Genomic DNA, 24,013 nt, shown 5'->3' with positions numbered 1-24,013 from the left:
CCCATGAACAGAAGAGCCTGGTAGACTACAGTCCATGGGGTCACAAAGAGTCAGACACAGCTGAGTGACTTAACAAATGAATTATTCCAAGTTATAAGGTACATAATTCCTATCTTAGTAAAAATTAACTATGTCAACTTTTATAGTCACTTTCAGTATGACATTTTGAAGTAGTAAAAATATATTTTAGTTGTTAAAACTGGAAAATGATTCATAGCTGTTTGTGAATCAGGGAGTATTATTTCTTTTCCTGAAGCCCAACAATAATTTGCTTCTGATTTTCAATAGCTCACTGATTTCTTGTGTGTGTGTGTGTGTGTTTCTGTGTATAAAATGACACCAAAGAAAGATCTCTATATGGTCTGTGTGCTGTGATTAAAAATGGTTTAGAAAATGGCAATTGTATTTATTCCATCATTTCCAACATTTGTTCTGTAAAACATGGAAAGGTTATACAAGAGAGTTCCATCATCAAGTACATTTTGGAGATGTGTTGTTATAACGTTTGTGGGGAATATTTCTACTCAAAGATTTCTCAGAGCCTCTACTATATGACTTCATACTTTGAAATCACACATATAATGTAATATATGGTGAAATGCATTTGACGATGAAATAGTTTTCTTCTAAGAACATTCATTCTATATTCTACAGAATGAAATTTAGTTAACATTGATTTTTGTAAAATGAAATATAAAAATACTTATATCTTTTTATCTATCTAGTTTATATCTATCTGTTTATATCTACTTTTTATGAGTATTACCCACATTATTCTTGTTAAAACTTAAGATGGTTATTTATAATAAAGAAAATGGTTTATATGACCAAGGAAAGTATTGAAAATTATCTTTGATAAAAGCCTCAAAATATTATTTCTTTCTCATTGATTTTTACTACTTATTTTTGAAATGCCATATAAAAATGTCATAAGTATAATATATATATTCCTAAATTTTACTAAAGATATACTTATTTAGGACATTCAGAACAGAATTTTAAAAAGCTGTTTGATATCATTGGGAATTAATGGATTTTTAACATATTGTAAAATATTTTACTAAGTGTTTTGTGCATCAAAATGTTTTAATAGTCCTTATTACATTTTTTTTGGAAAACATGATTCCTAGTCTAAACCAAAATTATTAGTCATTATCTTTTTACAGAACAATATTGTTATATACATTTTTAAAAAACTGTGTGCTAATGAGAGTTATAGTAAGCTAATTGTCAGCAATAATTTTTATCATGTCTGTTCTATAAATATTCTATTTAATAATTTGAGTACCAACAGCCTTGAGAAAAATATCAAAGCAATTGTTATGTCATAATTTATCAAGAACCTACTATGTGCTTAAACACAATGATAGGATATAGAAAGAAGACCAAGACTAGGGTAGCAATGGAGAAGGCAATGGCACTCCACTCCAGTACTCTTGCCTGGAAAATCCCATGGACGGAGGAGCCTGGTAGGCTACAGTCCATGGGGTCGCGAAGAGTCGAACACGACTGAGCGACTTCCCTTTCACTTTTCACTTTCATGCATTGGAGAAGGAAATGGCAACCCACTCCAGTGTTCTTGCCTGGAGAATCCCAGAGACGGCAGAGCCTGGTGGGCTGCCGTCTATGGGGTCGCACAGAGTTGGACACGACTGAAGCGACTTAGCAGCAGCAGCAGCAGCAGGGTAGCAAAGTTAATGATCTTTGTTCATGTGAATTTGTACCTGTTCCAATTAATTCATCATAATTTATATACAAATTATTTTTCAGAGATTTCATGGGCATCTATTTTAGCCTTGTTAAAAAATTTTTTATTATGATGAATTCCATATAAGTACAAGAGTAGTCCATGGGGCCGCTAGGAGTTGGACACGACTGAGCGACTTCACTTTCACTTTTCACTTTCATGCATTGGAGAAGGAAATGGCAACCCACTCCAGTGTTCTTGCCTGGAGAATCCCAGGGACGGGGGAGCCTGGTGGGCTGCCGTCTATGGGGTCGCACAGGGTCGGACACGACTGAAGCGACTTAGCAGCAGCAGCAGCAGCAGCAGTGAAAGTATTCAGGTGGACTCTGTAGAGTTGTTTACGTTCCTCTAAAATACATGAGCTGATGGTTTAATTTGCTTTGAAAAATTTTTATTTGCTTTTATTCCCAGGATAATTCATAGGAAGTATGTCATTCTCCCAGGTTATCTCTCCTTCTCTTAAGGTAGCTACCATGATGATTATTGCCTGAATTCATCATTTCATGAAAGTTTTGCCAAATGATGATAGTCCAGTTCTATAATTCTTTCTTCCTTGATAAACTTAAATACGCTGTAGAGAAATTTCTCTCATCACTTATTTGGTTACCCTGAGATACAATTAGCTCAGGAACAAAAAGTCAGATATTTGTCTCTTTCCCTTTACAGTTTGCAAAATATTTTGTAACAGAGTGCAGTGAGCACAGCCCTTAGCACTGTAGCCATTGCTGTGTGGTCGTTACTGTGGCACCCCGGTTACCAGGCAATAGGTCCTATTCAGCCATTGGTTGGTGCCTCAGTGGGCCCCGCCCACAAGCAACTGTCAGTGAGCAACCGTTAGTGGTCCTGCTCAGTCATTGGTCAGTGCGGTAGTGCCCTGCCCGCAAGCAACCAACCATCAAGAAACGACAGTTAGTGAAGAGATTCAGACAATAGTGAAACGGTGGTTGTGAGGTAAGAGTGAGTGAGAACGAAGAGTGAGGTAAGAGGTAGTTCTCGGCCTCCCTCAGGCCCTCCAGTTCATCCAGCCTTGGGCCAGTGGGTGAGCTGTGGGGCCTAGAGAATGGGCTGCCGGCTGTGTCCTGCAGAGCTGCAGAGCCCTCACCAAGGTCGCCCACTAGCCTTGGCCCAGGCCTTGAGGTGGCCGTGAGCCCTTCACCCATCCCCGTCTCTGTGACCTGATAGCAGCAGCAGTGCCTGGGTCGCCTTCTGTGGGACCTGGTCTCCCCACACTTTGGGCGGCCTGAGGAGCCTGAGGGCAGTTGGGTCCTGGATGCCGGGCTCCTTCAGAGATGATGGCTGTGCAGGGTCTGGGGACCCAGCCCTGAGGGAGCTGCCAGCCAAGCTCTGCTTTCTGTTAGCCAGGATGGGGACCTCGGAGTATAATGCTTTGTCTTGGGACCCAGTCCTTTCTTGTCAAGATAGAGAATAATATTCATAGGTAGAGATTACAGGAATATTGTTGCCTGACCGTGACCTGACTTCCAGAACAAAGACTCTGACACCAAGAGGTTTGCAACAGCTCACCACACCCCTCCCTCACCTTTCCTAGAAAAGGGCTTTGGTGAGAGCTTTCAGTAATTTGGGGTTTCTTAGGGCACGAATCATCTGTCTCCTGGCATAACCCTGTAATAAACCATTATTTGTTCCAAACTCCACTGTTTTAGTGTTTTTTGGCCTCACTGTGCGTTGAGCACATGGACTTGCGTTTTGGTAACAATTTTAGATGAATTTCTCACAATTTCAAAGATGACCAGTGAAGTTTTTATATGTTTTTTTGTTTGATATCATTGTGAATGAATGGATTTTCACATATTTAACATACCTTAATTTGTTATTGTTTTATTAATGTTCAAACTGTCCCATCCTTGGTCAGTGGAAACTGCTTCAGTTTGTCAGAGTCCTTTGACATCGACATAATCTTTAATAGCTTCCTCAACTTCTGGTATTATAGGATGGCTAAGCTTCTCTAGTATATTTCCACCCCAGACCTGAATTCAATTATTTCTCAAGGAACTCGGGCTTCTTTTAGGGAGAAATGGTATTTTGCAACCACAGTTGTGTTCCAGGGACACATATTGCTAATGGCGGTTGGCCATTTGTTTCCTGGCCTTTTAGTGGACAGAACGAAGAAAATTTCTCAAGAGGACATATATTGTAGTTCATAGCAATAATGCTAGTTTAAATTTAGAATTAAACTATCTTAGCCTAAGCTGTTTGATTTTTATACTTGTCTTTCTCTTTTCATGAAATTCTAAATTCCTCATGGTATTAACATATTTATTTCCTTGAACCTATAGTAATGTCAATAATGCAGCAATTTGAGAAGATGAATAATATCAATATTATGGATAACAAAAGGATTACTGTAAATCATTTAACATATCTTTGCAGTTCTTTTCATTCTACTTAGTTAAATCTTAATAAGGTACAATCAAATTACTCTGCTTTAAAATCACTAGAAATACTGTTTTATTAAGCCATCAAATTTATGCATAAGTTCATTTGTTTCATTTGAAAAAAATTTTATGTGTATGTTACATGATTCCAAATTCAAATCTATGACTTAAAGTATATTCAGAGAAATCTGGCTCCTGTGTGTGTCCCTCATTTACAGGTAACCATTTTATATAGTTATATCATTCCTTGTTTATTTAATGTTTCAATTCTTTATCTTTTAGAAACATACAAACGTATATGTATATTATAATTACATATGCATGTGTCTGCATCATATTATATTCCCTTCCCTTCTACGATAAACAGTAGCATGTGCATAGCAATCACATTCAAATTCACCTGCAAGCCCATCATCTATGTGTGTGTGAGTACTCAGTCACTTAGTTGCCTCCAACTCTTTATAATGCCATGGACGATAGCCACCTCTGTCCATGGGATTCTCCAGGCAAGAATACTGGAGTAGGTAGCCTTTTCCTTCCCCAGGGGATCTTCCTGACCCAGGAATCGAACGCGCATCTCCTGCATTGGCAGGCAAATTTTTTACCACTGAGCCACCAAGGAAGCTCTCTCATCACTTGGGGGCTGGTTAAAACACAGATTATAGGGTCCTGTCCCCAGAGTTTCTGATTCAGTAGGTTTAGGAGAGCACCCAAATGTTTTCTCATTTCTAACAAGTTTGCTGGTGATGGTGATGCAACAGCTCTGCTCTGAAGACCACACTTTCAGAACCAGTGCTGTATAGAGTATTCTTTACCTTGGTTTCCCACTTAAGATGATATTCTGAAAATGACTCCAGCAATACAAAAATGACACTGTTTCTTCTCATAGCTGTGTAATATTCCCCACAGTTTATTCCACTAGTTCCTAATGTGCACATCTGAGCTCTTTCTAGTGCTTTGGTACAACACATGGTGTGCAATGAACTGTCATGTTTATACTTCTTTTCATAGTCTTCCCAGTGTAGCTCTACTGAGATAGATTCCTAGAAATTGAAATTCTGGGACATATGATAAATGCATATGTAAATTTTGTAACTTCCTATTAGCTGGAGATTCAAAATATTGCACCCATGATATACATTTTTAAAAGCCTATTATTCTTCATTTTATTTTTCCTTAATGATATACATTCAAAAATTTAAGACAATGAGATTATATACCAAGTGACAATGTAACTTTTCCTACACTTTATGTGGAAAAAACTGAAGACACTAATTTGAAATTTAAAAATTCTTCAAAAACAAAAACCATGGATAAAGAACAAGGTCCTAACGTATAGCACAGAGAACTGTATTTAATATCCTGTGTTAAACCATAATGGAAAAGAATATATGTATATGTATTTGAGTCACTTTGCTGTATAGCAAAAATTAATACAGCATTGCAAATCAACTTTGCTTCATTAAAACAAATTTAAAACAACAACAATAAACGTTACCAACAGGTAACATTTTCAAATATCTTCCAACTGGATATTTTTAAATGAATTTTTTAAATTTAGAGTTAATTTATATTTAAAATTAAAGATGATATAGTGATTAGAACATAGACAAAGATGTCAGATTTTATTTCTTGAATCCCAGATGTTGACATTGAGCAATTAAAATAATTTTTTCAAGCCTCAGCTTCTCTATCTATGAAATAGAGATGAAAAAAATAGTGCCTACTTCCTGGAGTTTGTCGTTTTGGGGGAGAAATTTAGTTAATCATATAAATTTAGCCTGTCAGTTCTCAGTCTTTCCAGAACAACATCCCCTTTCTTAAAATATTATTATGCCCTACTTATTCTCTGAAAAATAACTTGTGCATAATGTGACCTAACTACATACATAATGTTTAAGTGAATATAATTCCTTAACTCTAAAGGAAAAGATAAAGAGAATGCAATTTATAATAAACTAATACATATTTGAAATGTAAATGGCCGTGAATGATGACTCTAAATGACATAGTAAGCAATCAGATGCTTACTGTTACATCATCTTGCCTATGGCAGATAGCATAAACACAGGTGTGCTGTATCTGCAACTCTAATGTGAAGAGCAGCATTGATATCAGTCACATAATTGGTTAAAATGGTAAACAACTTGTGTAAAGTCCTGACCAAAGTAACCTTTCCTTGATTAACATGGTAGCTGAATTTCCGGAAAACTCAGTGCATTAAACAGTAAAACTGTACAACAAATATTGTATGTTTTCACGTAATATTTTAGGCTAAGTTGGGCTGAGATAATTATGAAATGATATTTCATCTCCAAGACTATTCAGTGGTACTTTATTGGGTAAGATTGAGCCAAGATTTATTTACCTGTGTCCTTTGGCTAGATGCCAAAGGCACCCATCAATCATTAGGACAACTGAAAAATGGACTCATAAATTTCTAAAATGCCCCTTAGTAGGCAGTACCTACACTATGGTGACATTGGTTTATCTCAATCCCTGGTTTATAAGTATTTGATAGAGATGCTGTCCATATGATGATGATGATTTTTATTACTACCCCAGGAGATAGTAATTGGATTGTATTTATTCCTCATGTTATTCACATATGTAATTTTAGAATTTTCTAGTAGCTGCATTAATGAAGTAAAATGAAACGTGAAATTCATTTAAATTTTATTTAATCCACTATATCTAAAACATTATTTCAGAGTATAATCAATATAAAAATGTTTAATGAGATATTAAACACTCAAGATATTACCACATTCCTTCTCTCCCTAGGTGTAGTTCTGTGTGTATTTTATAAACGCAACAAATCTCAATTCCAATCAGTCCTATTTAATTCCTCAACAGCCCTGAGTGACGGTGATACAACAGTGGTAGGCACAGTCCAGTCACACTTAAACCACACTTCTTGGGTTTAAATCCCTGGTCTGCCTCTTACTAAGGGCTTCACTCTTGCCCCAGACAGTAAAAAATCTGCCTGCAATGTGGAAGACCTGGGTTCAATCCCTACCTAGGTTGGGAAGATCCCCTGGAGAAGGGAATGGCAACCCACTCCAGTATTCTTGCCTGGAGAATCCCATGGACAGAGGAGCCTGGTGGGTTGCCGTCTATGGGGTTGCACAGAGTCGGACGTGACTAAAGCAACTTAGCAGCAGCATATATATCTCCAGAGTTTACTAAAAAGTAATAGAAAAATGTGAAAAGCTAGGATAGAAACAAAAAATTTTCATCAGTATATACCATAACACATATGAAATATCTTTCTCCACCTCACCTCCATACATACATGCACCTCAGAAAGAAAGTTTCTCATAATATTCCTTTCCATTGGGATTATTAGCATGTACTCTTGCCAACTTTGGTGGATGAACAGAAGCATAGAATATGCTAGTCTTTTAGCCACTCCTTTACTGAGTCTTAGAGCTTTGATTTGATTTTGATCCCTTACCACATATCATGTGTTAAGGGAGGTATAGATTTGAATCTTGAGATTACCTGCTGACTTCCAAGTAAACAGAAATGTATGCAGGCGAGATGGTTCACATAATTATTTCATTGTTGGCCTCCTTGCCAAATCACACATTAGAAGCATGTGAATAATCTAGTAGTTGAATGTGGATGCACGATTACTGACAGGTCATCTGTAGCAGGTGATCTGGGCCTATTACCCTGCCCATGACAAAGTTTTTCATGTCAAAGAGAAAAATTACAGGAGATGGCCATGGGGTGTGAGATGTCCCTGTAGAGATTTTTTAAATTTTCCTTTTATTCTCCATACAACAGAACAGACATTCTTCTGTTTTCAACCTGACGGTGCCATTTTTCTATTTTTTCAGCAATGGTGATAGGGACTGTAGGTAAACTAGATAATAGACTCTTAAAGTTTCTGTGTGCAAATTGAAAGAGCGCATTGTATCTTCTGCCTTTCCAGAGGTCTGGCAGCCTCACCAGTATGGTATATAAATACAGCACCAGCAGAAGTTATAACAATAGTTTCTGTCAGCCTGTCGGAGATGGTTAGAGAATAGCAGGAGGGAATAGCACAGTAACCCAGAAATGTCCAGTTTCTTCTGGCTCCTTTTATTGTGATAAATCTCTTGTGAACTTTGTAGAGCAGTATTGTTTGCATCTGGTATATCTCCGTCTAGAATGTGGCTACTATGTGCATCTCTTCCTTCTCACTAAACTACGTGGCATAAAGCCAATTCAGTTCTGTGCAGAAAAAAAAAAAACAACATGCAGGAAGGGAGTAGAGATAATAGATTTGAATAAGATGAACTCACTCTTTGCTATACCTTCACCATACGAGATGTGAATAGTGCAAGATTGTACATTTAAAAATCTAAGGCAAAGTCTCTTGTTCTAAAAGGGAAGAATAATTGACACAGATGCTGGTTTATTGCAAAATATGTCAGATAACTTACTGCTAACTGAGAAAATTGGGGCTGTGCATTCTACATAAAATTGTGTTGTTCCTTAATAAAAGAACGAAAAGGAAATACTTACATAAATGCTGGCAAAATATTACAATTAAGTATTTCTAAGTCTATGTCTGAAAGAAATTAGTGAGGAGTATAAGAGAAGAATAAAAGCTTTTAAAGATACTATATCAATCTTTTGTGAAACTCATTCAAAGATTTTCCTGTGATCTTAGAATTTGATATCTTGTTCTTCCTGGCATGAAATCCCTGCACCAGTCTGCTTTTAGGTCATACATCCTGCATATTTCCTCCTCTGACGCTTTCTCATTCCTCAGACGCAAAATAGTCTCTTCCTATCACAGTCTCCGTAATTCTTACATGTCCATCTCCAAAGTCTGTTTGAGTCTCATCTCACCCATCAAGTCATTCCAAACTCCCATTGCTCTTGATTTGCTTCCTATAGTGTTGTTTAGACTACTTTAATGAGTATCTACTGTATGCCCAAGATCATACAGTAAGTGAGAGATAAAGCCAGGATTTTATTTCAAACCCCAAGCTTACCCGGGATTTGTCCTCAATGGAAATTGCATATATAAGTCCACATGTAAGATGCTGGTCAGCTATTCCAGAATTTCCAGGTTTAATTGGGCCTGCTTCTCATCTGTAAGTCCCTTATTGTTATCTTTATTTTGTTACATTAAATTATAATAGAATGTTCCTAGCAGCCTCAGCGGACATGCCTGAAGACAAGGACTGGGTCTTACTTTTTCAGCTTTGTATAGTCAGCAGTAGGAAACTGCAGCCCTTAGCTAAGTGTTCAATAAAAATTTGGTGAAAAATACACTACTTATGACATAACCACAGTCTCTCTTTTTTTCATATAACTGATATACATGTATTGGGCATCAGAATTCACCTTGGGAAGAAAAAAATATGCCCAAACCAAAATCAAAAACTACCAGGTCAACACTGAAAATGTTGGATGCTATGTATTTCCAAATGTTAGAAAATAGCCCACTATTTTAAGCAATAGTCTATATAACAAATTAAATTTACTCATAATTTAAATGATCCCTTAATGCTTATTAAAACAAAATCTGAAATCATGAAAGCAATGCCTATATAAGTAATTCTGGTTCATTTTGTTGATTCACAGCCACCTCCTAGTATTAAGCTTCACAAGTATATATTAAGTGCTTACTGCATGCATTTGTTTTATATTCATGTAATGCCTTAACTGTGTCTAATTCTCTAAAAACCATGATACTTTATTGTGCTGAATGAATACTTTGTAAAAATCAAAAAAGCTTCTTATCAAGTTAGGTAGTGTATATACTAAATTTTTTGTCACATAACGTTCGATTAAAATATTCAAGTATTGAGCAACAAATACATCTGTCAGCATTTCATTACTGTTTTTCTTCTCTTATAAAATAGATTGGTATTCACTGAGAGGAAATATTAATGACAAATAATAGATTCATGGCATAATAATTCCAACATTAGAATGAGAATGGACATACAAAATCATGAAGGTGAATAGACCTCCGTGTTAGTATTTTTATATTTTTCCCATTAATAATCTAAGCCTATATTGTTACATCCTCCCAAGATATTCCTGTTCAATATAATTTTTTACTTCATGCATTCCTTAATGTTATTTCTGATGTGTAACAGTATGGTGTTCTAATTGTGTATGAAGCTACATGCTGCATTTTTATATTGTTTTACCCTATTCACTGATTGAAAGCATTTATACTGGTATTTGTGTTCTAAAATTGAAGCTTTCTTTAATTTTTCTTCACTTAAAACTGTACTTTTACATATTTGATGATTTTTTAATTAAAGTGTGTATTGGGCAACCTATGTATATTTAAAGCTATAACTCTATTGCACTTTGACTGATTTTTTTTTTAACAAACATTCAAGAATTCTTACATCTGACAAGTCTTTTGAATACTCTCAGTGGGAAGAAGTCTTTGTCCTTTGAAAGTATATTTGATTTTTTGAAATAGCCAGAAATTATTCAATGTCAAACCTGTTCAGTAATTTTGGCGATGACACTGGGCAATGTTATTTTAGAAAAAAAACAAAACTGAACCCTAAAGATAAGTATTCTTGTGTAGCTCATAAACTCATTCTAAGGAAACCCATCCATAGGAGTTCTAGCCAGAAATACATCACTGAAACAAAGTTTCTGGTGGGATGACTTTGAAGTGAATTTGATGAGGATCTAAGAGAGGAATGGTGAAGAAGGCCTTAGGGAAGCACAGAGGAGAGGCATCTTACCCAGACTCGGGCACTGGGGGAGTCAGGGAAGGTTTCTCTGATAAAGTAACTCTTGAATTCATCATGGTGAACAGCCGTTAGAAACATACAGAAGGGTGAGAGAGGCAAGAGAATATGTAAAATGTGGTTCTTTAAGGCTGTAATATAAGGTTCATTTCAGTTCGGTCACTCAGTTGTGTCTGACTCTTCGTAGTCCCATGGACTGCAGCACGCCAGGCCTCGCTGTCTATCACCAACTCCCGGAGCTTCCTCAAACTCATGCCCATCGAGTCAGTAACGCCTTCCGACCATCTCATCCTCTGTCATCATCTTCTCCTCCCGCCTTCAATCTTTCCCAGCATCAGAGTCTTTTCCATGAGTCAGTTCTTCACGTCAGGTGGCCAAAGTATTGGAGCTTCAGTATCAGTCCTTCCATGAATATTCAGGAATAGAAGGTTAGCAGGAGATTATATTGAAGAAAGAAGAAGGGTCACTATGAAAAAGAACTTGTGAATGCCATGGTGTGAAGTTTAGACATTTTTCTCTCTCTGAAGTGAAAGCTTGTTAAAATTTTGGTTTGTCCACAAGTTCTGAAGTTTCATTGTAATGCTCCCTGCTAAGAATTTATATTCATTCAGTGGGCTATTCAGCCTTATTCAATAAAGGTGCTTAGAAATTTTATTGAATTATTTTATTGATGGCTGAAAGGCAATTATCCATGATTTCTCAGAGCCTAGACCTGCCCATTGGAGAGGGCAATGGCACCCCACTCTAGTACTCTTGCCTGGAAAATCCCATGGACTGCGGAGCCTGTTAGGCTACAGTCCATGGGGTCGCTAAGAGTCGGACACGACTGAGCAACTTCACTTTCACTTTTCCCTTTCATGCACTGGAGAAGGAAATGGCAACCCACTCCAGTATTCTTGCCTGGAGAATCCCAGGGACAGGGGAGCCTGGTGGGCTGCCGTCTATGGGGTTGCATAGAGTCGGACACGACTGAAGCGACTTAGCAGCAGCAGCAGCAGACCTGCCCAAGGGCATTTCTGATCAGTAAACAGTCTTGGAAACTAGTAACAATGTATCTTTCTAGATAGATTTAGAGACATACTTCCCCAAATATGTACCAGGCTAGTAAAGATAAAGACTTCTACTTCTTCCTGAAGGTATTCACTTCTGTTCCAGGATAATGCATAATCTCTGTCTTTCTGGAGGGGAGTAAGAGCAGATGGGTCAGAGTTCTAAAATTTAGGATCCCTTTTCAGTGGTGCACCATAATGTTCACAGGTAAACTCCAGTCCTCACCATGTTACCCTGTGGAGATGGGCATTGGGAGCCAACACACGATGCTGTTCCAGCTGCTGTTTTGCTATGAGTAATAGATGGTTTGTATCTCTGAAGCAGGGGTACTGTGTCTTCTGTAACATGTATTTATAAATCTCTGGTAGGCTAACTTATTAGCTTAAGGTAGACTGAAATCGCAAACTCTTCACAATTCTTGACTTAATAGCAATTCCTTTTAGTCCATTTTCCTTTTTTTTTTTTTTTTCCTTTCTATGGATTATACCTCCTTGGCCAGTTCTCTAATATTTTATTGTGTAATTCCCATGTCAGATCATCTCAAATTTATTTTTCAATATTCTATTGAGTTTTTAATTCCACAGTCATGTTCTTAATTTCCAAAAGATCTTTGTTTTCTAAATGTACCATATTTTAGTAAACATCCCATTTTTGTTTCCATGGATGAAATATCTTCTATCTATGAGAAAATTAAAGTATTTTAAAGCTTTCTTCTTCCTGCATAGTGACTGTTTTTGTGTTTTGGGTTGTTTGTTTTGATCTCCATTTTTTATGCTAACTGCCTCTTTAGATTTCTAGTCATCTTTGGCTGATTTTTCATATTTAAAAGTTGGAGACATAAATGCTAAATGAAAATTCTACTCATTTAGGTAGGCTGTGTTGACTTTGAACTAGACTCTTGGGAGATGTGGCTGCTTTTTTTTGCTATTTGATGTTAAGTAATTTTGGTGTTTCTTCTTGGGCAAGTTAGAATCCCTAGAAAATCCCTCTATCATTACTCTGGCTGGAGGGGTAAGGTCGGGTCGCCAGTTTTCAGGGAGTGGAGGAAAGCATAGAGAGAGGTAGTCTGAGTGCTCTGTATATATTGATACATATTTCCTTAATTCCTGTCTGGTGAGTAGTAACTCTGTATATCTCCTGTGTCAGGTCAAACACCTGGAGAGTCTGTGTTTTACTCTCCAGAGAACAAATCTCCAGACTAGGGCCCTAATGCAGGACAAACTAGGACTGTTTGACAATTTTCCTAACTGTCAGCTTAGGTTTTAGCATCCCTTGGGCTATTAAATGTTACCACTCATCCTTTGCTTTTTAGGCTCCAAAATTATTTTGCTATTCTCTCCCCTCTCAAGCTTCCTATTTTTGTAGCTTTATGATGTAAATATGTTTTAATGATATTTTAAGGAGTATCAAGAGGAAAATTATTAAATGCATGCATATAAATTGCCATCTTTCCCTGAAAAAAAAAAAAGCCTTATTTCTTTACTTGGATTTTTTACATTTAACTTTTTAACCCATTTGAAGTTGCAAAATAGGAATCTAGCATTAGTTTCTGCCCCCCCTCAAATAGCCAGATTTTTAAAACCATTTTTAAGTGTTTAAGTCCTTTAACTTATGATGGCTTGTAATTATTAAAGGAAAAGGTCTAGTTCAAGACTGTTTCTTGTGTTTCATTCATCAAATCATTCAATTTTAATACCAGTACATTATTATTTTAATGATAATACTTCTAGGGAAAAGCTTAATATCTTGAAAGTCAAGTCTAAAGGGAAGTGCTGCAATTGTTTTTATTTGCCTCTCAAAAATGCAAAGAGTGGATAAACCTAGAGCTTATTATATAGAGTGAAGTAAGTCAGAAAAAGAAAAACAATTATCCTGTATTAACGCATATATATGGAATCGAGAAAGATGGTACTGATGAACCTATTTGCAGGGCAGCAATGGAGACAGACATAGAAAAGAGATTTTTAACACAGGTGGTGGAAAAGAAGGAGAGCATGGGACAAATGGAGAGAGTAGCATGGAAACATATACACTACCATATGTAAAATACTTAGACAATGGGACTTTGCTGTATGAATAACGGAATTCACACTGGGGTTCTGTACCAACATAGAGGAGTGTGAGGTGGGAAGGAGGTCCAAGAGGAAGGGGATGTATGTATACCTATGGTTGATTCATGTTGATGTATGGCAGAAACCAATAGAATATTGTAAAGCAATTATCCTTCAATTAAATTGAAAAAAAAAAAAAGATACTCAATAGTATTTAAATGTTAACAAGAGAGGACCAAGCAAGCAAGAAAGACCTGATAATGATGAGAGAATGAGAAGAAGAATTAAAATTTTTAAGATTTATTAATTTCCAAATAAAATTGTTAATTCATTCAAATTATTTATCATATGAAAATATATATTTTGCAAAACTACAAAGTATTATTTTAAAGTTATAGAATGCATTTACTCATTCAAAACTTTAAGATACATATTTAACTGTCTAAGCTAAAAAAGTTTTCTAGGTAAGTGAAATGAGTAGAAAAATACCATTTTTCTGTTTCACTGTATAGGTGTAACAGTTTTATATATAATGAATGTCTGCTGTTCTGGGTCCTATAATGGATGTTTTACATGCAATTTTTACATCTATTCTTTATACTAACACTGAAGGTATGTACTATGCAAATTTTCAGGGATATAGAAACTGTGGCTCAGAGAAGTTAAGTAACTTGCATAAATTCACATGAGCAAGAAATATTGCTACTGAATGTCAAGTCCATGTTATTCTAATCTCCTAAGTATAAGAAAAAATGTTGAGGAAAAATGATTTGATGTTTTTATAATATATGATGTAATGCTGTCTAATTCACATAATCTAGTTGAGACCATGAGTTTCTTTAGCCTGGGTGGAAAGTGGCATTTAGAATACCAGAGAGAGAAAATACTTAGCATATTTGATTAATTAAGTCAGATTTAATAGATTATGTTCAAGTAAGAGTATTTGAGAACACTAAATCTATTAGTGCATTTCTAAGTCTATTTGAGGCTTCATTTTCTGGTTCCCAAACTTTTAAGTATTAAGAACAAATTTAAGATCATATATGCCCATGTGCTAATTACATAGGACTCAGCTAATAAGTATCAACTAAAAACACAGATTTGATAGTTAGCCCTAATTTTAACTTGAGAATCAATCAAAAATCTGCCATGCCTTAATTTGGTAGGTGACACATGGTTTGATCTTATAAAACCGAGAAAATAAGATAGCCACTGAGTAAATGTCAGACATGTTTTTTAAAATTGCTTATAGATTTTCCAACCAAAATCAGATCAGTCTGATATTTATATGATTAAGTATATAGTGTAGCTCAAGTTTGTAGTAGTCATGTCCTAGCCTTTTAAAAATTTTATGAGTAGAAACAGTTGAAAAAAAGTGTTGTTCAATTCAAAAGAAAATTACTATTCTCGTCTGATACATATGTCATTTAGTTGTATCTAAATTGAATGGCAAAAGGAAAAATTAGAATTGTTATTACTATTATTATTAGGTTGTATGGCCTCTAGATTAGTATAAAATATTTTTTACAAATAAGATATATTACTATAATGTAATATATTATTTCCTTAAGCATAATCACTGTTTTATAATTTAATAAATGAGAATTTACTCATTCACTGTTACAATCAACATATATTTATGTTGCTCTAAGTACATGCAAAACACTGTGAGTTTTATAAAATAAATCAGAGAGAAATCCTTCACTGAGGAACCACACATTTTAGTAGAGCACAAGGTATACATACAATGATAATGCATCCTGGAGAGCCCCTATGTACTGATACAATTTTGTAGGTATTTAGAAAAAGAATAAATTATTTCTAGTTGAAAAATTCAAAATATTATTTATGGCATTTGGTCTGGGCCACAAAAGATAGTCAGGAGCTGTATACACTGGCTGAACAATGAAAGGAGAGTGACAAGTAGCGAATCAAACTGTGCTTCCACATTTAGCAAAAGTCATGATGGCTATTCCTCCCTCCTCTGGTCTTTCCTATGAAGAAAAGTGAAAGAAAGAAGCAAGCCCAAGAGGGTGTTATTTTTCATCCGTGTAGTCAGAGCAGTCACTGCCATGTCCACCTCTCACAATTGGCAAGAGTGGAAAAGCCAAGTTTCCGGAGATGACTACTCACATTCCACTAGCCCGAATGTAAATACATGGCCACACTATCTCCAGGAGAGGCTGGAACATTAATTTTTAGCTAGATTGCCAGGTCCCTAGAAAGAAGAGAAAGTAGATTTGGAGGAATTTGAGGGGGTTGGAAACAAGGAGTCGGCCACAATAGATTTTTGTTGCCTTGTTTTTATATAATTTACTATTGAATAGTTTTTATACCTTTATATTTTAATATGCTCTAAATCTTTTAAGCTTTAGAATATACATAGTGCATTTTTAAGAGACTGCCAGTATAACTTGTACATGTGGCTAATTCAACCCCCAAAATTAAGTTGTAAGACTGAAGCTACACAGGCACCAAAGTAAAAATGTGACTCACATTCTGTTTATGTGTTTAACAAGATAAAATCTGTGATCCTCATAGTATTTATTGACTATTCCTAAGCAACAGTTTTCAGGATACAAAATGGGCCTTTCTGAGAAGAGTATAAAGATTATAAAAGCCTTGTCCAGGATTATGAGTTGTAGACCACCCAGATAAAAGTATGAATTCTCCGTACATTATGATTATTTAAGTTACTTTTGAACAAATAATCAATGTTAGAAGAGTCTGCTGCTTCTTTAGTCAGATTGTATCCATTTTGTGATAGTAACAAGAAAGAACCCCTATGAGACATGTTTAAAGAAAATTAAAAAAGAAAAAACAGGACAGAGAAATACTTTTAAAGGTCTGTATTAAGAAACAGATAAATAATGCTATTTTAAGGGGTCCCTGTTAAATTTTAGTATCAATGGAGGTTCCTTTTCATGCAGGAGTAAGCATTTTTAATAAATGAGTATGTTTTATGAAGTTTAATACAGTAAGTGTTCATTATATGCCTACATGATGCAAGATACTGGGTGATTTTAACATGTTCAAATTTAATGTTTTCATTACACAGACTTGATTTTTAAGGGTAGCTGATTAAAAGGAACTATTTGCTCAATCTTCCTTACTGAGCCTATGTATATAAGATACAATAAAGTAATACTCCCTCAGTCCACTGTATTATATATCAACAAAGTAAAGAGACAAATGAACATTATTATGAGTAAACTTTACACAGAAAATGATTGTTCCAATGTTTTTAACTCCCTGGGCACCAGAGTGTGTTCTATAACTTCAGGGAGCATGTAAGATTAATGGCATATGGCCAGACTGTATTTTATTTATATATCAATCTTTAACTTACATAAAAACCTCAAGGCAGAAGGGGTCTAAAATTACATGGGAAAGGAAAACGAATGTGAGTTCAAGAAGAAAAAAAAAAAACCTCTCTGCATATATTTTGCTTATTAACCACAGAATTAGTTATCAGGCTTCCCTTGATGGGTCCTCCAATTTGCTGTAATTATAATCTGAGGATGGAAACCTAAGAGCAGTGACAACTGAGAATTGATTGAGTAGCCTGTACGAATGAGGACCAAAGAATAGTTGAGATGTTTGTCAAGAGAGAAGTCCACCAACCGACCTTGGAAAGAAATGACTGTGAAACTTAGAAATGCAAGAAGCACAGCAAGAAAAGCACAACAGAAGAGAATTCTGAAGCCATTTCATGAAACGACCATCTCACCCACTTCAGTACTTCTAAAGACATCTCTCTCTTCATTTAATGCAGATTATTTTTATTTTATTTCCTGTGACAGTTTCTTAATTTCTGGAGGTGTAGGAATGCCTTCATTTTTTCCTAAGATTCTAAACAAAAAAGATAAAAGCATGATGACTCTTAAAGGGCTAAACAGCATTAGTTTGAAAATTCACGTGCCCAGAATACCTTTTCATAAATCAGGTAGGCTCTAAGTAGTCTAGTACATCAGTTATATTTACACTGTTACCAATTGTATTTCCAGTAAAAAGAGCTTTCCATTTGAAAATGATGTAACATTTGCATTGGTACTGTTGATATGTCAGTTTCAATTAATAGAAAATTGGATAGCAAATCAAGAAAAGAGGGGCAAAAATAATGGAATGAATCTCTGCTTCAGTGAAACAGAAGCTTCTTTTGAGGTGAGGATGAGGTAGGGGTGGAGTGAGGAGATGAGTGGAGTGATTAATTGGCTCAAAAGTAAAACAGAATGCATAGAGCATCTTAAGAACCACCAAATTACTTTCCAATCATTTGCAGACAATTGTATAGACGCTAATTTATTTCCAGGAGATAATTTTTGTATATTAGCAGAATTAAAAAGTCAGCAAAGACCCGTTGTTGCTTTATCCATTATTTATTGAGGAGGAAATGAAGAAGGAGAATGAACACAGATTACAACTGCCTAACCGTTTTGAGAGTTTTTGGAAGTATTGTGATTTTATATGGCCTGAAAACACAGAAGAAAATTGGGAGTTGTGTTTTCATCCTTGGACCCCTGGAATTAAAATCAGTGTCTCAGCAATTTCTTCCAGTTACTACCACACAGTGAAGATGGAGATTTATTTTTCTTTGACTTTTGAAGATAGATGAATGTTGGTAAATGAAAATAGACAGAAATGAATAATTAAGTCCCAAGTTCTCAAGTCTATGTATATTAAAATGGGACCTTAAAATGAAGTTATTTTCCAAAACCTCTATAATCAATTTAGGCTGTATCTTTGAAACACCTGGAAAATTTCCATATCTTTATCATCCCAGCTGTTGCTTATCTCTGTTGACTAGTATCATTTTGTCAAGAAAAGGATGACTGAATTCACAGAGTCTCAGGGAAAGTGGCTAATTCATGCATACTCATGCTTTCCTGTTTTAGCTTTTGATAAAACTTGAGCACTTTGAGGTCTGTGGGTTAAGCAACAGTATTATCCCCAGATGGCCATTTGCTCTCGTGGGCATCTCTAGGAATTACTGAGATGTTACCAGCTCTGTACTAGTGTGTAGAAGGCCGGAAAGGACTTCAGTTGCTGAGAATCTTATTGGTGGGGAAGGAGAGGCTCCAGAAATTAGATCAAAGCAACTGTATCTTACTGATTCTGCCACTTAGAGTCCCTGAGATAGTTATATTGTTGAGTATTCGCTTCCCATTCTTTGTTTTTCAGAACCTTTTGGATTGTACTTGAATAATTATTCAAGACTCCCTACCATGAAATTCTGGCATTATTCATTTAAAAAATGCAAAATCTATTAAATACTAATATGCTGTGACTCAGATCTCTGAAAGAAAAAGTTCTTTGTTTGTAGCTTGGAGCCTGCCATTCTATTTTATTATTGCAGAAGTTCCCAGCAGGCATATTCACCCAGATTTAATTATTAAGCCATAAACGTATCTTTGAAAATTCCCCTTTATAGTGAATGCCTAGAAGTAATATAGAATTGCTTTTTTCAGTCATCTTATGTGGTGAATCAGACTTCAACAGAGTATGGTTTTTTTTCCAAATGTTTGTGGAAAGTGAGAAATCACTGAATTGATAATAGTATTAGTATGTATGGCACATAAAATAGATAAATGTAAATACTGATGGATAAATGTATTGAAGTGTTAGGTAACCATTTTTGTATAAAATGGTTACCTGATACTAATATATTTTATACACACACACACACACATATATATATGAAAGCTTTAACAAAGGCAGCATCCTCATCTGTTTTGCTCATTATTCTGTCCCCAGTACACAGTGCCCCAGCACTTGGCACTTATCTGGGAATTCAATAAAAATGTACTGAATAAACACAAATGTGAAGGAACCAATCATGTCTTAGTTACACCCCACATAACTATATACATACATGTCTTAGTACTAACAATGGACGAATTGGAAGATATTTACTTGGCATTAAATGTATCCATGCAAATATAGATAGGTATGCAGTTATATTCAATTACAGATGTTGTTTTGTCTTTCGTCAACTGCAGGAGATCCATTTTCAAAATGATTCATATTTTATGTAAAAGTATAACTAGTGAAATATGACCCTAAGTCTCAGGAGTTTTTAGATCACTGAAAAATGTATTCTTTTTCTCCTTGCTTTGAGTTATTAACAATATAAGAATAGGGCTAAAAGTCTTATAGAGTAGAATGGATTATAGAATGACACAAAAAAAAACTCTTTAAAATATCCTGTGTATAGTTTCTATAGGAAATTTAAGGAAATGATCTGATAAAAGTGAAGCTTTCCAAATATCATGACATTTACAAGATTATTTGGAAATGCTGAATGTTTTTTAAATATTGAAAAGTTCTCTACTCTCAATCTTCCTTTAAAGAAAATCCATTGCATTAATAAACATGCAATTAACAGATTTGGATAATATATTCTAATATGCCCACACATAGAATCTACATGAAAATGAAAAAAGCAGAGTAAATGAGAAAACTTTTAAGACAAATAAAGAGATATGAATTTCCCTTACTGTTTCCACCACTATAACATTACTTCTAAAGTGTTTGAATAGTTTCACCAACTGCTAAGTTTTTATTATGAAGAACTGATCTTTAATTCAGAAATTACATTAGAGCATGTTTGCAATGAAGTGCATTGTTGCCCCCCACTATTGTTGTTAAACTTGAAGAAGAATTACATGAAAAAAAAGTTGGTCACTGAGATATCCAAGTACGAGTACATAATAGTTGACATTACTAATATAACCTAATGCCCATAAAACTTGAGGACAATTCAGATGTCAAGAAAGTAGCTACAAACTAATCATTTTTCCTCAGTCAGAATTGGGAAAAGATTTAAAAAATAGGAAATTTACTACAATCCTGACATCAGTACTGATCAGGCTAAATCATCATTTATTTATTATACTATCTTATGAACATATTAAAGTGCAACACCTCTAGGCTCATGTACAATAAAATATTTCAGCGTTAAACTAAATAATAAAATGTCAAAGATAAAAGACTGATAACCCACCCAGAAATCTCTCTTCTGTGTCTTAGAGGGAAAAAAAAAACCTGTCTAAATAAGTAGACTTTGCAGATACTTTCAGTCCTGTTTCCCAAACCTACACATTCTAAGATACTAGACTTGGTTTGTCTTTTCTTGGCATTACTAAATTGAATTAATATCTGTAAAGTTTTCTGTATTAAATCTCATTAACAGAAATATGAAATCTCTAATCATCTCACAATGGTGAATCTCAGTTAAAACCAAAGTTGGTATTTTTGTCATTTCAAGGCTGCTGGAAGTTCCAGTTTATAATGCTAATGATACATGTGTATTTGAATCCAATGTTCTATTTTAATGTCTCTATTTTTTCTCACAGATATTTAAAAAGGATTTTTTCTTCCTTCTAATATAATTTCTCAAAAAGAGTAGAGGAGGTCAGACAATAATCCTGCTCTTTCACACTTAATCACCAGTAATAAGACAACACAGAACTGGGTCATTTTATCTACAGCTTCATTATAGTTTGCCTTTGGATACAAGTCCCATGAGTATAGAAAATGTGGTGAATTAATATATGCTAGTTTGACTGATTTCACTGAAAGAATTAGCTAAACGTTCAAAAGTATTTACTGTCCACTTGGTAAAAGCTGCTCTCTGAGGAAGTGCATTCTAAGTCTTTGTTTCCTCAGCCAGATATCTGCATGCGAGTATAGACACTCAAATACCACTTATAAAACAATAATAACAACCTCAACTATGCCACCCTTAAATAGTGAATAAATGAAAACTTGAAACAGATTGAGATTTTATGATGTCACTACAAATAGTCCCTTTTTTTCCAGCCCCCAGTTCATCAATTGACATATATCGGTGACCCCTGCCAGGTTGCCAGGAACAAGGGGAGGCTCACCAAAACCGTAGGAGAAGGAACAAGGTCATGGGTTTTCTTCCCCCACAGCTGTCGTCATGGCTGCTAAAAGGGAAGAGAGTGGAAGCACGTACCTGGTAACAGAGAATCATTTTCTGAGGAGATGAGAGTTGTAGCTTAAGGCAAGGGTCTGGTAGCATCATACATTGAGAATCTTTTAGAAATGATGGTATTTCCTATAGTAGGGGCAGGGCAGAAGAGGAACTCTGGTCTCCCGCCAGTTGCCATTCTCCAGATACAGGCTTAAGGTTTCTCCCTTGGGATTTCATGGATCCCACAGCAGAGCAAATCCGAAAGCCTAGTATGGATACGTTGTTCCAGTTGCAATTAGAATTGGCCTTCTGCTTTAGCAAATTCTGCTGCTGCTGCTAAGTCACTTCAGTCGTGTCCAACTCTGTGCGACCCCATAGACGGCAGCCCATCAGGCTCCGCCGTCCCTGGGATTCTCCAGGCAAGAATACTGGAGTGGGTTGCCATTTCCTTCTCCAGTGCATGAAAGGGCAAAGTGAAAGTGAAGTCGCTCAGTCGTGTCTGACTCTTAGCGACCCCATGGACCGCAGCCTACCCGGCTCCTCCATCCATGGGATTTTCTAGGCAAGAGTACTGGAGTGGGGTGCCATTGCCTTCTCCGTTAGCAAATTCAAAAGGTCCTATTAAGTTGAGAAAATGTTGTATAAAAATAACAAAGAAATTTTCATTCAGGAAGACTTAACTTTTACCCCCTGAATCCTAAAACTGGGTTCTCTATGAATCCAGCAGTGAAAAAAAATCATATCTTTGGCTAAAAGCCCCCCAGTTTACTGCCTGGTTTGAAAGCTATCCCTTCTGTCATGTTCTTAATTTGAAAACATGGCCAAAGGGAATTGACAGAAAATGTTTAACAGTGGCCTTTGACAGGCTTCAGATCTTCAAACTTCTTAAGGAAAAAAAAAAAGCTGACAACTCATGGAAAAGCACAACACAATGTTTTCCTCCTTGGAAAACAACTGCACTAAATATTTGTTTATTTTACCATGCTCTGCCCCAGTCTATCAAAGAAATTTTAAACATTGTTTGGAAAACAGAGATTCCTGGGGTAAACAGATCTCACACAATCATAGAACAGAAAACTGTATATATGAATATTGCCATTTAGATATCCTTAAGTATAGGATGCCCAAGAGGTCATTTGATTTTATAATATACCTGGCTTGTGCATGTCTGCTCAGCTGCTAAGTCACGTCTGACTCTTAGGACCCCATGGACTGTAATCCGCCAGGCTCTTCTGTCCATGGGATTTCCCAAGCAAGAATACTAGAGTGGGGTGCCATTTCCTTTTTCAGGGGATCCTCACAACCCAGGGACCAAACCAGAGTTTCCTGCATTAACAGGCAGACTCTATCACTGAGCCAACCTGGGAAGTCCAACCCTGACTTTAATTCATATAAAAAGATGCACTGAAGGACAAAAAGTGTGTTCAAATGTAAGACGTCTGTATTACATAAATTTATCAGATACACAAGATTGGTGTAACCAGCACTATTTCCAGTTTGTATCTGGGGAGTACTACTGTATGCATTGTGCTATAAACATTATACAGCACAATAAAGGAGGCAAAATAGCTGGGAAAATATGTGAGGGGAAAGAGTGGAGAAAGGATTATAAAATATCTTTATGAACATTAACATAAATGATGGGTTACAATCTTCCAACTTTATTCTTCTGACAAATTGTCTACATAGTAATGTTTTCATCGTACACTATCGTTTAGAAACATACTGCACAAACCATATACCTGTAAAAGCTATAGTTTCTTTTGTCAGGTTTGTGGCTGTTATTTAGTGCATGTCAAGTATGCTAGTTAGTTGGTAAATTTGCAGCTTGTACAGTAACTGGATTTCCTAAACAACTTCACTTAGAAAAACAAAATGAAATATCATAGCAATGAGGAGCATTGGAACACAAGTTCTGTTATATTGAGCCGTTGAGCTTGGCTCTCCTTGTTGTCTAAAGCATCTGTCCATGGTACTAATCCTGCCTGTTAGAATCACCCCTGTAATCACGACATCATTCATTTTGTGCTCGTTGTGCTTGGGTTTATATGTCTCCCTTGTCTATAACTTTTCTGAAAACAAAGTTTTTTGCATCTGTAGTGTTT

General features: G+C 35.8%; 1 protein-coding gene across 1 annotated transcript in view; it reads left to right on the top strand.

Annotated features, from left to right (window-relative positions):
- Positions 1-2,607: 2,607 nt before the first annotated feature.
- The window catches only part of TENM3 (teneurin transmembrane protein 3), a 1,016,736-nt gene continuing 995,330 nt past the window's right edge, over positions 2,608-24,013 (top strand). Inside the window, exon 1 of the mRNA XM_081521959.1 lies at positions 2,608-2,698. The gene's annotated coding sequence lies outside the window, so the exon portion shown is untranslated. The remainder of the gene's footprint in view (positions 2,699-24,013) is intronic.

The sequence above is a fragment of the Giraffa tippelskirchi genome, chromosome 8 (genome assembly GCF_054371585.1).
Source record: "Giraffa tippelskirchi isolate mGirTip1 chromosome 8, T2T-mGirTip1v1.2.pri, whole genome shotgun sequence".
NCBI lineage: Eukaryota > Metazoa > Chordata > Mammalia > Artiodactyla > Giraffidae > Giraffa > Giraffa tippelskirchi.
This window is presented reverse-complemented; position numbering and strand designations above follow the sequence as displayed.